The 16530-nt window shown below is 38.5% G+C and overlaps 1 protein-coding gene and 1 long non-coding RNA gene across 3 annotated transcripts in view; one reads left to right on the top strand and one right to left on the bottom strand.

Moving 5' to 3' along the window:
- CHRM3 (cholinergic receptor, muscarinic 3) overlaps positions 1 to 16530 on the top strand; it is a 559390-nt gene that overhangs the window by 335580 nt on the left and 207280 nt on the right. Inside the window, exon 6 of one of the 2 annotated variants that reach the window (XR_001007655.1) lies at positions 15845 to 15948. The exons of the other annotated variant lie outside the window; for it this stretch is intronic. The gene's annotated coding sequence lies outside the window, so the exon portion shown is untranslated. The remainder of the gene's footprint in view (positions 1 to 15844; positions 15949 to 16530) is intronic. 2 annotated transcript variants of the gene reach the window in all.
- On the bottom strand, positions 3987 to 16168 carry LOC105550144. Its single transcript, XR_001007654.1, has 3 exons — positions 15999 to 16168; positions 11280 to 11367; positions 3987 to 4933 (listed from the first exon to the last, which is right to left on the bottom strand). It is a non-coding gene; the product is annotated as an uncharacterized LOC105550144 (long non-coding RNA).

Raw genomic sequence — 16530 nt, 5'->3', positions numbered from 1 at the left:
ACCAGCATTCATCCTATAATTTTGGGTGTTTATTTGTGGGCTTAACCACCTAAATATAAGCCTCATCCAGAAAGGGCCAGTTTTTGCCAAGGTTAAGATGTGTATAAGAGACAGCCATCACGCCCGGCTAATTTTTTGTATGTTTAGTAGAGACGGAGTTTCACCGTGTTGGCCAGGATGGTCTCCATCTCCTGACCTTGTTACCACCCGCCTTGGCCTCCCAAAGTGCTGGGATTACAGGCGTGGGCCACTGCGCCGGGCCGATTTTATTTTGTTTTGAGGAGAAGCGTGAGAAATGGCTACCATACAAATCAAGAAATTCATAAAGGCAAACAGTTGATGACTGTCACTTAAGAATCTGTTATTTTCTTTTATCCTTTCCCCAAGACATATGCCCTCTAACATAAGCATTAGAATCAAATTATATAATTCTGAAAAAACCTGTTCTCAAAGCTTTAGGGTAAAAATTGTTTAATCAAATTGTAACACAAATTGAGAAATATCATTAAAGTGATAATGCCATCCTGTAAGAATTGCTAAATCTACTTGAAGTTTGTGTTTGATTCAGTCTATTCAGAATTGCTTGCATCTGCAAATTACTGATATCAGTAAAGTTAATTGAACACCCACTCTGTGTCGGGTTTTAGAGTCATAAATAGAATGTAGATTCTATTCCTGAGGAGTAAAATATAATGGAGGAAGCAGACATGTAACCAGTAACTTCAACCAAAGAATAATCAGAAAACACTCTGAGTGAAAGGGCAATGGGAAACACAGATTTATTTGTTTATTAATTCATGCAGGAACATCTCATTTTTATGTCAAGTTTAACATTTCAACTGGAAAGAGCTGGAATAACTTTGGAGAAGTAGTTCTTTGGGAAGGTAATACACATTTATCCTTTGGAGTTTTTATGCAGGTCACAAAGAGGCTTTATCCAGCTTGGTGCATTTTAAAGAAATATTGTTTAGGGAAGTTTCTGAAATGCCCCTTTACAGCTCTTTTGGAAATAGTCTACACTGGCTGTGATTTTTGCACAAAGAACATTGAAGATAATTCAAGCAAAAAGAGCAGAAAGATCTGCACGTAGGAATCAACCACAGGTACAGTAGTGTTAAAGTGGGCCTGCATCATGCACCCATTGAGAGGGGTGGAATAAAGCAGTGTTGAAGAGCTGACCTTGGAAATGATACATGTGTGGGGAATTCATTCTTTATTTAACTCATAAATTAGTCAAAGAAGAATTATTGGCAAGACTGTGACTTGAAGTTTTGTATTGATGAAAAAAGAAGGAGGGGAGGAAATCTGGTGAACCAGATCCAGGAAGAAGAGAAGAGAATAAATATATGTATGTTTTAGTTTCTTGTCACAGAAGGAGGAACATGGGTCACAGCAACCTTTTTCACAAGTAGGTAGGTCCCTCTTATGCAATTTAAGTAATGAAACAAATATTAAACCTCTTCTCTGTGCAGGGTGCTGTGGTCAGCATCATGAGTAATACCAGAAGGAGGAAAGGTTAGCCCTTCCCCCAAGGGACGAGGCTTATTTTTTACCAGAAGATAAGATGTGTATACATGTAACAGCAATGCAGGGAAAGATATATTAATATTTATAATAAAGATGCAAATAGAGCTAGAGGGAGCTTAGAGGAATACATTTATTCTAACAAGGGTTATGGCAGAATTTATATGAAAGTCTTCTTTGGGCTAAGTGATAATCGGAAATTCTATCGGCATGCATGGAAAGGAAAGACACTCCAAATTAAAGAAATATAAAATGTCTGGGTGTGATGGGTTCATGCCCATAGTCCCAGCACTTGGGGAGGCCAAGACAGGAGGATGACTTAAGGCCAGGAGTTTGAGGCCAGCCTGGACAACACAATGAGACCCTGTCTCTACAATAAGATAAAAATAAATAAATAGCCAGGTGTGTTGGCATGCACCTGTAGTCTCAGCTACTTGGGAAGCCGAGGCAGGAGGATCACTTGAGCTCAGAAGGTCAGGGTTACAGTGAGCTATGATCATGACACTGCACTCCAGCCTGGGCAGCAGAGCAAGACCCTGACTCAAAATAAAAAAGAAAAAGTATGAAAAGAAGAAAGTATGGAACATAGTTGGGGAAAAGCAAATAGCCGTATCTGAGCACAGTAGACTCATGATGCTCTCTTCTACTATAACTGCCTTTACTTTTCTCATAAAAGTTGAAAAATACCATTTTGCCATGTGTGCATTAATTTGCTAGGGTTATTGTAACAAAGTAGCAGAGAATGGAAGTCCTAAACAACAGAAACTTACTGCTTCACAGTTCTGGAGGCAGGATTGGCTCCTCCTCGCAGCTGTGAAGGAGAATCTGTTCCATGTCTGCCTCCTGCCTTCTGGGGGCTGCTGGCAATCTTTGTAGTTCCTTGGTTTGTGGATGAATCTCTCTTCTGCCTTCGTCTTCATATGGCGTTCTCCCCATGTTCTCCCTATGTCTCTGTGTCCAAATGTCCCCTTTTTTTTAAATTTTATTTATTTTATTTATTTTATTTTTTTATTTTATTTATTTTATTTTTTAAGATGTAGTCTCACCCTGTCACCCAGGCTAGAGTGTAGTGGTGCGATCTTGGCTCACTGCAAGCTCTGCCTCCCGGGTTCATTCTCCAGCCTCAGCCTCCCAAGTAGCTGGGACTACAGGCACCCCCCATCACGCCTAGTTAATTTTTTGTATTTTTAGTAGAGACGGGGTTTCACCGTGTTAGCCAGGATGGTCTCTATCTCCTGACCTCGCCTGCCTCGGCCTCCCAAAGTGCTAGGATTACAGGTGTGAGCCACCATGCCCGGCCCAAATGTCCCCTTCTTATAAGAACACTAGTGATATTGGATTAAGGCCACTCTAATGGCCTCATTTTAAGGTGATTGCCTCTATAAAGACCCTATCTTTATAGGAAAGGGAAAATTAACTCGTATGAGGATATAAAGAAGAGAAAATGACTTTTAGGCTGGCAAATAGATTCACTATATATATATATATATACACACCCATTTATTTATCAAATAGCCTTGATATTCAACATAAAGAATAGAGACATTATTCTAGGCAATGGAGTTCCATGGCCAATGTGTACAAGATGATAAAATTACCTTGGAATACTAAGTAAGCTTTTATATACAACTGAGATGCAAAGTTGTGAAACAAATGATAAAGGTAGATAAGATTGAAATTAAAGAGAAGAATTAAATATCATAAGTCTGATGAGCTTGGAAGTCAAGGAGAATGGTTATCATTTATTTAGATTATTTTAATTTGTTTTTTAATAAATTACTAAATTATTTTATATTTATATATTATAATTATATGTGAATTATAAATAATTCATGATATACAAGTAAATTGTAATAAATACAAATAATAATATATATTATATATAGTGAATATGCAATAAAATATAATAAACATGTGTTATTATAATTTATAATTATGTTATTACATTCTAAATATTTAGAAAATTATTTGTAAATGATTCATTTATGGGATAGAAGGAAAATTTTACTGACAGAAAGGATACTTTCCTTTAAAATCCAAAAGATGGAAAGGTTCCTGAACACAGCAGGGTCATCCCATGGCTAGGAGGACAGACCAGTTCCCCAATCCACATCATACGAGGAGCTGAAGCCCTGTTTGCAAACACTGTCTCCTGGGTTGGATTGGCTGTCTCCATTTCACCAACTTCTTGAAACTTAACACCTAGAAAAAAATGTTGCTCCCTCTCAGCACTGCCCCATCTCACTCCCCACACATGTGTGTATGTACATACACACACAGACATGCACAGACATGCGCCCCCACACATGTGCGTGTAGACACACACACACACAGAGGCATGCACCCACACACATGTGCATGAACACACACACAAAGGCATGCACCCCCACACACGTGTGCATGTACACACACACAGAGGCATGCACCCCCACACACGTGTGCATGTACACACAAAGGCATGCATCCCCACACACGTGTGCATGTACACACAGAGGCATGCACGGCATGCACAAATGCACATGCCTTATGCTACATGCATTGAAATGCTAAAGGGCTACATACAAAAAAAACTGGATTTGTCATCATAAATAGTTTTTGGAGAAGTAGGAAAAGCAGAAGGATATTTTTTCAACTTTTATAAGAACAGCAAAGGCAACGTGTGGTAGTAGAAGGAACATAGACTTTGGAGTCTGGCAGTCAGCCTTGTGCTGAGCTCCACAAACAATTTTCTGGGTAACTGTGGACAAATGAACTAACCGTACAAACTTTGGTTAACATTTATGTAAGGTGGGGATAAATATGTCTTATAGCTATTTGGAGGACTAGATGAAATGAGTTATATAAAGAATACAGTAAGTTGCATATGCCTTTCATTATTCTGATTTTTAATTTTAATAACCAGAAGGATTCCAGACATTTCTCCCAGTAGATTTAAACATATGCTTATGCACAGACTGACTTGCTATTTTACTCATGAGTCTAAAAAAAATTAGCTGTATAATAAAAAAATCAGAATGTCTACACGGAAAAACACACGGCTATTGTGGGCCTGTGATCATTCTCAGCAGAACCGGCAACTATTGTTTGGGTAAAGTTTCCTTCAGTCATTTTGCAAACCTCAGTGTTCCGAATTATGAGCTAACTGTTTTAGAAGTGAATAAAATCTACACTTTCAAGTGAATATACCAGTGTTAGAAGGAAACATAAGGAACAATTCTAAACTTCTTACGCAGATGCACGGTATTGGGCCTGCAGAGACATACAATAGCAAGAAAGCAATGGTTTTGAAATAGGATGTAAATAAAACATCCTTCTTTTCTTCATTGCTTTTGTAGTTCTTTTGTACTCCATAATTCCAATAGACATTTTCTGGGCAAGAGAGTTTGTCAGCAATTATTCTGTTGAGGATCTGGAAAAAAAAAAAAAAAACAATAATTAAATACCTTCACTTATCCTACTTTATCCCTGACTCTGTAGCTAAACTTAAGCATGGATTGAAAATAAACATACCTTGAGATAGTTTAATATAGAAGAGTATTGGGCCTTGGCCTTGAAACAATCTTTCAGACTACGATTCAGATTAAATTCATTTATGAATACTCTTTTAACTCTTTCTTCAATCTGTCTCTAACTTGGTAAATAACTACTGTGGAATATTTCATGAAGAAAAAAATACCATTGAACTCCTCATAGGCAGGCAATGGCAGTAAGCGAATGTGCTAATTCTGCAACATGGGAGGAGATGTGGCCTGAAGGATAATTGAGGGTGTGTAATAACACTTTATTTTTTAGACTAAACCATGTATATGTGATCTTCCCCCACCTCTTGCTAAATGATAGCAAGAAGCTTATGGTGGTTCAGGACAAAACCTTGGGGCCATCCTTGAATCTGGCTCTTCTTCCATGCTCCCAGTTGGATTCATTCATCAGCACTCATCAGCTGTATCTAGAATTTCACCAATTCTCACCATTTATGCTGGCCCAAGCTCGGATTAGCTCTTACTCAGATGATTGCATGAGACTTCCAGTTGCCCTCCTTGCTTTAGCACTGATCCCTTCAACCTATCTTTTGCACAGCAGCTGGAGTTATATTCTAAAATTCAGTCTCTACTCAACACCCTCCAGTGGCTTCCCAGCCTCTCTTATTGGAGAAGATTTCCTAACTATCCTACATAAAAGAACATCTCAGCACCTCCACCCCTGGGACTCTCTAAACCCCGCACCTCCTTTATTTTTCTCCACAGCACCATTCACCAGCATTCATCCTATAATTTTGGGTGTTTATTTGTGGGCTTAACCACCTAAATATAAGCCTCATCCAGAAAGGGCCAGTTTTTGCCAAGGTTACTGTTCTATTCCTGGCTCTTTGTTTCCTGGTTTAATTTTTTTTTTTTTTTTTTCGTGTTTGGGGTCTATAGGTTCTGTGGTACTATCTGCTGACTCCTTAGTGGGTGAAACAGAAGTTTCACATTTATCTCTTTGTCTTCTCACTCTCTGTCACCATGATTCCAAATAAACTAATTAATTCTCCTTAAGATCCCACTTTATTTTCTAACTCCAATAAATGTAATTATCCGCTGCTGAATTGCTTGACACATGTAGAGGGTAAAAGCTTTCATTTTGCCGGCAATATAGTCTTTCACTCCCTCCCCAGTTAGGAAAAATAATAAAAGATATGTTACCCCAAAAGTATACTCCCTAAAACATACTGTTTTCTATCTGTTTCTATTTATTTGCTTATGTTTAAACATACAATGCTTTCTCTTGCTTTCTATTTTTCTGCAACTACGTTCAGTATTTAGCACTCAGAGTTTTCAGACTGAAACCCAGACCAGTCACATCGACATTTCTTGCAGTTTCTTGAGCACTTGAAGCTTGTTTGCCACCCCAGGTCTTTGTTCTCTGGGTTATTTTGTCTAATACTTTTTCAGACTGCCTCCTGGTGAGCAGGGGCCTTGGTTCTAATGTCTCCACCTTGAGGCAGATTTTACTGACCACCATATCTAAAATAGCCATATTCTTGACAATCACTCATTTTACCCACATAGCCTGCTTTATTTTTTTCTGTAAAGCAGCCAATGTTACCTTATAAATTTAGCTGTCATTTTGTACCCTCCAGTAGAATAAAGTTCCTTTGAATCGGTGACTTTATCTACTCATTTCTCCAGCTAGGACAGAGCTGCCTATGTGGCAGGGGTTCCATATGTGTTGAGGAAAAAAAAAAAAAGTGAATGAATGAATTCCTTTGTATAGACATTAAGCTGCTAAAAGGGGGTTGTAAATCCCTTTAACCTCTTGTCACTAGCTGCTTTTGGAAATACCATTGTCAGGGACAGGTTTTTGAGAGTTCTTTAACCTATGAGGCAATTTCTAGACGTTTATTTTAAGTTGGGACGTTCTACTTAAGTAGCTAAATTGCGAATTAAAGAGGTTAACCAGTGACAGATCTAAATTCTTCATTATTGACAAAGCTACTTTGTTTTATCTTTTCTTTAAAGCTCAAGTGTTTTAAAAAATTAGTATCAAAATGTAAAACAATATCCACATTACTTAAGTTAAAATTATATTAATTGCTATTTGACATGAAGCGCCATTGTATCATGAGATATTACGAAAGGTAACTCTGCAGTCCTCCTCCACCTCTGCCAGATGAGGAAGGACACTGATTATGATGCTTCTAATGGCAATTTCATGTTGCCAACATAGACCTTGAAAGCTAGTTAATGTTGTTGGACTTGTCATGGAATTCCAGAAACAAACCATTGTGAATCAAACTATTAAATAGCCCAGTTAAAGAAAAATAACAGTCGTTCCATTATCTGCATCTATGTGTTATATGTATAACTATATCCATATTATTGAAATATATATATAGCTATATGCATATAGATACTCTCTGTATATGGAACTATACCCATATATATGTGTATGTATGTATATAACTACATCCATATTATGGAAGATCAGTCTTGCAGTTGATCAGGAAATTGCAAAATTCTGTGATCTAAGTTGGGCAGATATTTTGTGTAATCTTATTAATTCTATAGGAAGGCTGATAATGCAGGAACACCCGACAACCTAAATGATGAGAAATAGCATTGTAAATGATTGAGATTGTTAAAACTGTGGCGATAGATATGTTATGGGTTTGGGTATGTGACATATGAGCAGGAGGGTATGAAGAGATGAGGAGGGAACCCGTGGTTCACTTTGGGTACAAGCTTCAGTTAAGCACTTAAATTAGAATAGTTTACTGAGTATTATATAGTCATTTAACCAGGTACCAGACAGAGAATTTAGTAACTGTATTGAATGCCAAGTTTAGATAAAGTAAATTAATATTTTTATCTTATATCTCAATTCTTGAAAAGTTGCTTCTTTCTAAGCATAAAGAAAATAAGTATAGCCTTTAAGGCCTTAATACATTTGGCTTTGGAGTAAAGGTTGACCACTCCTCAACCATGTACCCTGGTACCTCTCACCACACCCCAAAATACCTGCTGTGTTCCTAACTTCATTCATGCTATAACCTCCCACCGAGAAAGCCCATCTCCTTCTTTCCCAGCTTTGTTTGGCTTCATTTTAGGAAACTGAAATAATACTGTTCTGAGTTTTCAAAACTATTTGACCACTCTCACTCATTCTGCAAGACCCAGCAAAAGTGCCACGTCCCCACGACACCACCCTGAGTTTCCAGGTAGCATAAGTGAGACCTCCTTCTGGGCCCTTGACATTGTACGGATGCATCTGCAGTGGCACAGATGAGATTCCTTCGTTTTCTCATTCCTTCTGTTTCTACCACTACCCCATAAGGTTTTGAGGTCATGCGTGGATCGTGTCTGTAACCCCAATAACAAATTGGAGTTTTCTTCCTCCTCTGAGACTGGGTAAACTTTACTGACTCCCATCCAACTTTGCATCCTTTGAGTCCAGGGTGCTCCCCAAAAGTCTTGAACATTACTCAAGAGTTTACTCCTATTCAGTCCCCAGTGTCTGCACTCCTCTTTCCATGTGGTTCAATAAAGCTTGGCCACCCAGACCCCCCATTCCATCCATCAGCCCAAAGATTTAATAAATCACTAATTATTAATAATACGTGATATTAATATTAAATAGTAAGAAATAATAAATTATTATTGATAAATATTAATAAATTCATCAAGTTCCAGAAGGCTTGAGGGGTTCTGAGGAGAGGATCACAAAATAATAGATCTCCTTCCACCAACTCTTTAGTCCACTGCCACACTCCCTCTGTCTCTATCTTCTCATCTCCATTTCCCTCTCTCTCTCTCTCCCTCTTTTTGTTTCTAGTGACAGGGTCTCACTCTGTTGCCCAGACTAAAGAACAAGGGTGTGATCATAGCTTACTGCAGCCTCAAACTCCTGGGCTCAAGGAATCCTCCTGCTTCAGCCTCCTGAGTAGCTAGGACTACAGGCATGCACCACCATATTGTAGAGATGAAGTCTCACTCTATTGCCCAAGCTGGTCTCAAGCTCCACATCCCGCCCCATTCCCCTCTAGCTATAGCTAGATCCTCACCAGGGATCCCCAGAGCAGATCCCCCCAGACTTAGATGCCTTTTGATCTCAGCCTTTGCCTCCAGTAAGCCCATTCAGAAATATTTCCAACAAAGAAAACTCTCCCTTTAAGATAAACTCTCAGACTACTCAAAAAGAGAAGTTTTTTTTATCTCAGTTATACATTATATCCATCTTTGTCATGAGCATAGGATCAATAATTTTGTAGATGTTTAAAAAATAATTTTATTCACTGTAATTGTTCCAGTTATCTTGGTCCCTGATCAATTTCAGATAACTTCAGGAGCCTTCTATTTTAGTTATCCTTGGTTGTGATTTGAATGACTTAGTTGGTTTGTGAGCTATTTTAATTTTGCTTTTGTCCTTTACAGAATTCTCTTCAGGTCAGAAGAAGAAAAAAGATTATTTGAAAGTAACCTCTTAGGAAATATTTCTGGAAAATAAGTGAAATTTTTTTTGAAAGCTGAAAATGACAAAATTCACCTTTCAGTTTTATTGTCAGGATCTTATACTAACAGAACTATGTAGTTGGAATGAATGAAAAAACAGAGCTCTCTGTAAGCTGGGGTATTTCTGACTACTGAAAATACTTTACATTTTAACAAGTGTCTGTGGATAGCATTTAAAAGAATATAAGCATAATGCCATGTTTCCTCGAATACTTGCATTGCAATCTCAAAAGCTATTTCCCTTAGAAATCTGAGAACAGTGATACATCTATTTGGTAAAGACTGCATTTTGTAAACCCCAAAGCACTAATAAATGAGTGTTTCTCTTTAATGAGAAGGTCCAATGTTTCATCATGGACAAATACCCACATTTTATTGAGTAGAGATGGCCTGTTATCCTCAGGGTTATCCCCTGACCATATCTGGACTATTTCATTACTCCTCTGCAGTGGAATTTGATCATAAAGTAAAAAGACATATTTTTGGCCTTTTAATTTACCCAGGATTTAAACATAGGTATGATACAGCGACAAGTTAATCAGAGATGTGTTTGGCCTTTTAAATCCCCTTCAAATCCTTGACACAGGGCCAGAAGCCAGTGCCTAAAAAGGAAGTCCACACGGGCAGCACCAACGCTGCCTGCTGAGCCCGGCACAATCTGCTTCTGCAAAGACTGTGTAAACGTACTTCATGGGCCTTTCTGTGCAGTAGAAGACAAGAGCATAAAGTACGTTAAGTGTGTTCACTCCATGTCTGGGAGGCAGCTGAGCCAAATAAAGTGAATTCCAAATTGGAAGTCAGAGACCTGAATTATAGTTCCAGTTATACTGTTTATTATCTGCATATCCTTAACCAAATCATTTCTGAGTTCTGGGTGTCCATTTCTTCATCTGTAATTATGGATGATACTATTTGCCCTGTAATTATACTGTCGATTCTCTAGGGATGGTTGATATCTTGTTCTTCCTTTCCATCACAATTGTCCCTGGCCCATTGCTCAACAAAGGCTTTTTGAGGAATTAAAATAGGTATGTTGTGGGGCATAAAATAAAATAATAAACAGAACAACCTCCAAATAAAATGTAGAATGATTAATGCAACTATAATTTTATTCTGTATACTGCGTTATTGAAGATGCATTGCTTATTCCACAATTTGCGCCAACACCAACGTGACATTGATGAGAAGCCTCCCTCTATGTTGGGCTTAGTTATTCTATACCTCCCATCACAGATCTCCATGGACAGAGAATTTTGCATTTACCTATTTCATTCTGTTATGTCAGCCACAGCTGGGGTGACCACTTGTCCCAGTTTGCTGGAGACCTCTGCAATTTACCTCTGTTGCTGTGACACAGTTATGATTACTCTCTTTCACTAACGAACATGCCTTAGTCTGGATGATAAATTGTATGATCACCTTATTTAAGTATTAAAAAATGATGTTCCATTAAATTGTTTTATGGAGGAGGGACAAAACATAAACCCAGAGAAATGTATGTAGCTCTTTAAGGTTTTAAGCCCTATTCTTTAAACCAGACATGATGTTAATATGGCAGATTTCTGTCATATCATTTGGGTAACTCGTCTGTGTATGCCTAACCAGCAATGCTTACAAAATTAGGACATGTCTCTCAAGGCCTTAGTTCACTGACTTAAAACTGCTTTTTGCTTGCCTGCAGGAAACCCAGCCTTCTATTAGTTTTTGCATCTGAAGAACTTCTGGAAATTTCCAGAATCTTCATTCATTAATTCAATAAATACTCACAGCACTAGCACAGACAGCATGCCATGAGCTCCTGGGTGTGCAGTGGTGAACAAGAACGGACAGCCTTGGCCCTCATGGAGCTCGTCATCTAAAGAGAGAAACAGGTGTTAGTAATTTTACAAACGAAAAGCTGCTCTTCTGATGCTGCACCTAGCCCATAATGCTTCAAAGGAAAGGTGGCAGCGTAGGGTGCTCTGCGAGCCCCTGATAGTGGGATTTGAGCTTGTCAAGAATGCTCAGGGAAAGTTTTTTGTGGAAGCTCCCATTAAGCTGAGACCTGAAAGAGAAATCAAAGTTACTTGGGTGAGGCGGGATGAGCAGAGACAGAAGACAGATTGTGCCAAGGCCCTGCAGTACAAGGGCGCACAGGCACAGGACGGGGAGGAGATAGAAAAGACAGAAATTGCACAAACACATAACGCAGCAAGAAGAGAAAGCCTCGTGGAAAATGGGGCTGCAGAGGTAGCTCAAGAGGTAGGGAAGAAATTCAAGTGTTTTAATCCAGTGTTGATACAATCAGAATTGTGCCTAGAAAATATTAGCTCAACTCAGTTCTGAAGAATAGACTGAGGGGCAGGAGAACCAGAGTAGGTGAGGTGACAAGGAAGGAAGCAAAATTTGGTGAGTTTGTGGTTTGAGATGCCTGATCTCTTGAACAACCTAAGTGGGTAGTTGTACAGTGATAACTACAGCATGTGAAAGAGATGTGAGAGAGACATGGCATTGCATGGAATGAAGATTTTGCCAATAGTTTAAGCTGAGAAAGAGTACTGTGGAAGAACTTGTTAAAAGGTGGACAAATGAAAAGAACCCTGAAAAGAAGAGGTAAGGGGGAATTTAGGGAATGATGATGTCCTGAAGCCAGGGAAAGAGTGAATTATAAGACGGGAGTGGCTAACAGTATCAAATACCACAGATTAAGTGAGTAAAAACTGAAAAGTACCCATTAAGTTTATCAACTATGAAGTTACTGATTACCTTGGAAATATCAGCTTCAGTGAAGAACTGTTAAGAATTAAAGGCATACTTAGATTGGTTAAGAGCAAATGATTGGGTACACACTACATATTTTAAGTAGTTAGAACATAAAAGGACAGAGGGCACTATAACTAGAGGAGGAAATAGGCTATGTACAAGAATTTTTGTCAATGATTTGGTTTGGTTTGTTTTGAGAAGGCTTGTATGCAGTGGTATTCTGATAAACCAGGCCTCCAGAGGAGAAATAAAAGCTCTAATTTGTAGCTACTACAGATGACCATGGCGTAAACACCCTCACCATGGCTGGGGTAAAACTATCAAGGCAGAATGCAGATTTGAGAAGATACCCAGAATTAGCTATCAGCTTCAGTGCACCACCGCATAGAAACCAATGGGATGGGAGAGGTTGATGGTTTGTGTGAGAAGTGGGATTGCTAATAAAACAGATAAAGAGGGAAGAAGGTAGGATCCAGAGTAAAGGTGGGAAGATTAGTTTTGGATAAGAGAAAAGATATCTTTTCTAATGAATTGGGTGGCAAAGAGTTACACTGGAATCAGCTCATCGGGAGGAAAGGAAATTGAATGAATTCTCACTTCATGGGCTATTTTACCTGTAAATTAGGACAGGAGGGCTTTGCTGAGAGTGAGGAAGTGGCAGTTGGCACATAATGTTGGATTGGAAGAAACAGTTAAAGCTTGAAAGAAAAAGAGATGTGGAAGGAAATGTGGACAGTGTTGAAGTCCTAGTGATGTTGAAGACCAGGGCTTTGTACCCGTACCATTCTGCAGAGTCACATGAAGTTATCTGGAATGTAGCAACCCGGGTATATGAAAACAGACGTAAAATAATTGCATTGATCTTGGGTTGAAATTTTGGAGGAAAATGTGGAGGGATGACAAGAATTCAAGCGAGAAGTGGGTACTGACAGGAGGATGTTTGAAATGATAGGCTATGATGTCTAGGTAAAAGAGAGAAGAAAGAGAGCCAAGGGGAGCTTTTAGAAGTAAAGAAAGTGATACTTTTAAGAGATTTGAGATCTGAATGAGGCTGTGGAACAGATGGAGTGGAAATACGAAGTCGGTAGAGTTGAAAAGTTGGATGGTGCCGTTTAGAGAATAACTTCAGAGAAAGAACAAGTATAGAGGTGGCCAAGTTTGGGGTGGCCATGATTGTGACTGGCTGAAGCAGAGTGGAGGCTCAAAAAGACTATCATAGTGAATAATAGGGAACTGTAAAGCTGGTGCTGGATGATAACTGAAAAGGGCATTGACGTCATCCAGGATCTTGGGTTGGATATTAAGACTTTAAGCCATGTACCAAAGCCTTTGTTAAATGTAGAAGGCTTCACTGGGACCCCAGCCATTCACAGGGAGAAATGATGTTTACAGCTAAACAGTGTGACTCTCAAAAGAGTCATTTTTTTTTTTTTGCAAGAGAGTGAATAAATAATATTTTTAATTTGGTAATAAAGAAAGCCAACCAGTGGGTCCTAAAATAGTGAGGATTAAAAAAAAGAAGAGGAAGAGGGGAAGGGAGAAGAAGGGAAAGGAAAGAAGAACCTAAACTTTAAAAAACGCTGCTAGATGAAGGGAGGAGCCCAAACATAGCTCAAGTGGAGCAGGGATGTAGCTCTCTGAAAAAATGAGAATGTACAGGAGGGTTCATTTGGTTTATTTGTATGTGTATTTGGTTGTTTGGCTTGGTTTAGATTTGTTATTAATAGTCTGTTTTGATTTTAACCATCCATATGGCATATTTGAAGAATACTTGTTCCAGAAGATAGTTATGAGATGACATATTAAGAGACGATAATTGAAATGTCCTCAATGCCAGTAAAACTAATGTTCTCAATCACTTCCAGTTTTTTTTTTTTTTGCATGAACAAAGTTACCATGAGTACATTTTCCAAAAAAGAAAAAGTTCAAATGTAAGATCTGAATTGAATTGTGAGCTTCTCAAACAGTCTTGTTGGATTCGTGTCTCAACTGCAAAAGATTGAGATCCCGAATAAGGCTTATGGGTGTATTAAAACTGTACACTTGCAGAGGAAGTAGCCTTGAAAGCAACCAGTTTTGTGGACTTAATTATGCTGGTACCAGGAAAGCATAGAATAGATCCTCTTGATAACAAGAGCCATGCTGGACATTAACAGTATCACAGAGAGGAGTGGGGACCATTTCTTTGGAATAAAGTTGAAATATGTTTCTTAATAGACAACTCTCTCAGCATTATAAAATCCTGATATAGAGCTCAAGAAAAGACACACACACACACAAGATTTTTATCGTTGTTACGTTACTAAATAACAACTAATGTGGTTATTGGTTGTTATCAGTTGGTTAGGGATTGGAGTTAATGTTTCTTCAGATCTGAGCAATAACCTATGTGGTAAAGTCTTAGTGTGGCAAAAATTTGGAATCCGAGGGGTGTGCTTACATAATTTGCTTTCTTAAGGTATGGTTTACTCTTTTATGCTACCTGTCATTTCTGCTTTAAACAATGTCCAGGAAATTCAGCCATACACAACAAAGAACCAGATCCCTCATTTCAGTTCTATCCTTCCTCCTCTAGAATTGACATTCGTTGAGGCCATGTCCTCAAAGTGACGTGTCCTGCTCTAGCTAAATGGCAGTAATCTGTGTTTTATTCCAGCAGTTTATCAAGCTATGTCATTTTATGCCATGTCAGTTTATAGAGAGTGGCACAAGATACAACAGGATAGGGAAGTTGAGTTTTCTATTTGTCTACTTCATTGAAAACACGATTTTGTTTACTGACAAGTAAATGGTATAGGTATAAGCAAAGAGTAGCAATTACCATATTATTTTGCCAGAATCCTCATGTTACCGTTTCAAAAAATGCCAAGAAAGATGACAGTGCATGTTATAACATCCCTTACAAATAATAGCAAAGCTTTAATCAACTGATGTACAGACACACTCAGGATTGAAATGCAACCTACTAGGGTGAAACATGACAAGCAGTTCATTGAACACTGCGCAGAAGGTAAATGAAGTGTATATTTTCCAATCACAACTGGAATTTTAAGTGAGTGAAATGGAATAAACTCAGTTTGGAATTTGAAATAAATTCACCGTGGAATGTGTCTTAGAGACCAAGGTTTACACTAGTGCTATACAAACCCCTCAGCATGAAACATGACACAAGATGAAATTTTCCTGGCATCTTAGAGTCAGATACAGACTTCTGAAGGACCAGGGCACAGACATTTCATCAAGAGCTGTTTGTTTCTAATTGCGGAAGAAAATACAGATGTTTATGTAATACTCTGGGTCAGGAGTAATATTCCACCTGGTACATGGAGTTGTGTACACTTTCTCGAGGTGGTATTTCTATCTGAGTGTTACCAATAAAACATTTTCATCAAATGTCCATTCTTCTTTTTCTTGAAGTCTGCTTGCATAGTTCTAAGGAGTGTCATAGATCACACATAGTGACACTGATGAGTGGAAATGAGAAGTGGTTGGAGAAAACACAAGGAAAGAATCAACTTGAAGTCATTCAGAAGTAACCACTAGTAGCAATTTAACTACCCGGTTGCCAAAGCTTTTTGCTTAAATTACAGATTCTCATGAGCTAGTAACTTTGCAGGGGAGCCAGAAAGAGGAACAGGTATTATACACAAGGCCAAAGAAGCAGTTGGTAACTACCAATACATCTTTTTCTAAGGTAAGTTTAAGGTCACAAAAAGACTTACTGTACAGAGTTGAAAAACTTACATATTTCTTAGAAGCTTAGAAGTTATGAGTTTAGTTGGGGCTCCAGGAAGATGCAAGATGCTAGACTCCAAAAAATAAGAGAGAGGTCCTGTGTAGAATAACACCCTACAGATTAAAGGAGGACTCAAGACTAGAGGAAAAATTTAACAAAATACAGGGCTATGAGTTAGGCGTTCCTAGTTAGAGTCTGAGTGTCTGGAAATGATGAAATGGGTGAGCTCCAGGAATGCAGGATGTGTGAAATTGGTAATCAGATCTACTGGTTTGCTTGTTCTGAGTGTATCATTAGGATTTTTGGAGACTGGTGTTAGTGGTGTCGGCAGAATTAGTCCCCTGCACTTGTGTTATACTTTTCCACTTTAAACAGTAGCTTGTAGTTATTTAGCCCTCATTTGCATTCAGGTAAAACCAAGATAGCACCCTATAATCCAGCAAATATTTGTTTTCCTGGCAGTCTTACAGTTTCAGGGGGCAGTTCTACAGTGTTTACAGCTTCCACTGCTTGGAGCTTTCTGTATATTTATCCTTGGAT

The sequence above is a fragment of the Mandrillus leucophaeus genome, unplaced genomic scaffold (genome assembly GCF_000951045.1).
Source record: "Mandrillus leucophaeus isolate KB7577 unplaced genomic scaffold, Mleu.le_1.0 Scaffold466, whole genome shotgun sequence".
In the NCBI taxonomy this organism is placed as follows: Eukaryota; Metazoa; Chordata; class Mammalia; order Primates; family Cercopithecidae; genus Mandrillus; species Mandrillus leucophaeus.
Note: the sequence above shows the minus strand (reverse complement) of the source record. Positions and strands in the feature narration are given on the sequence as shown.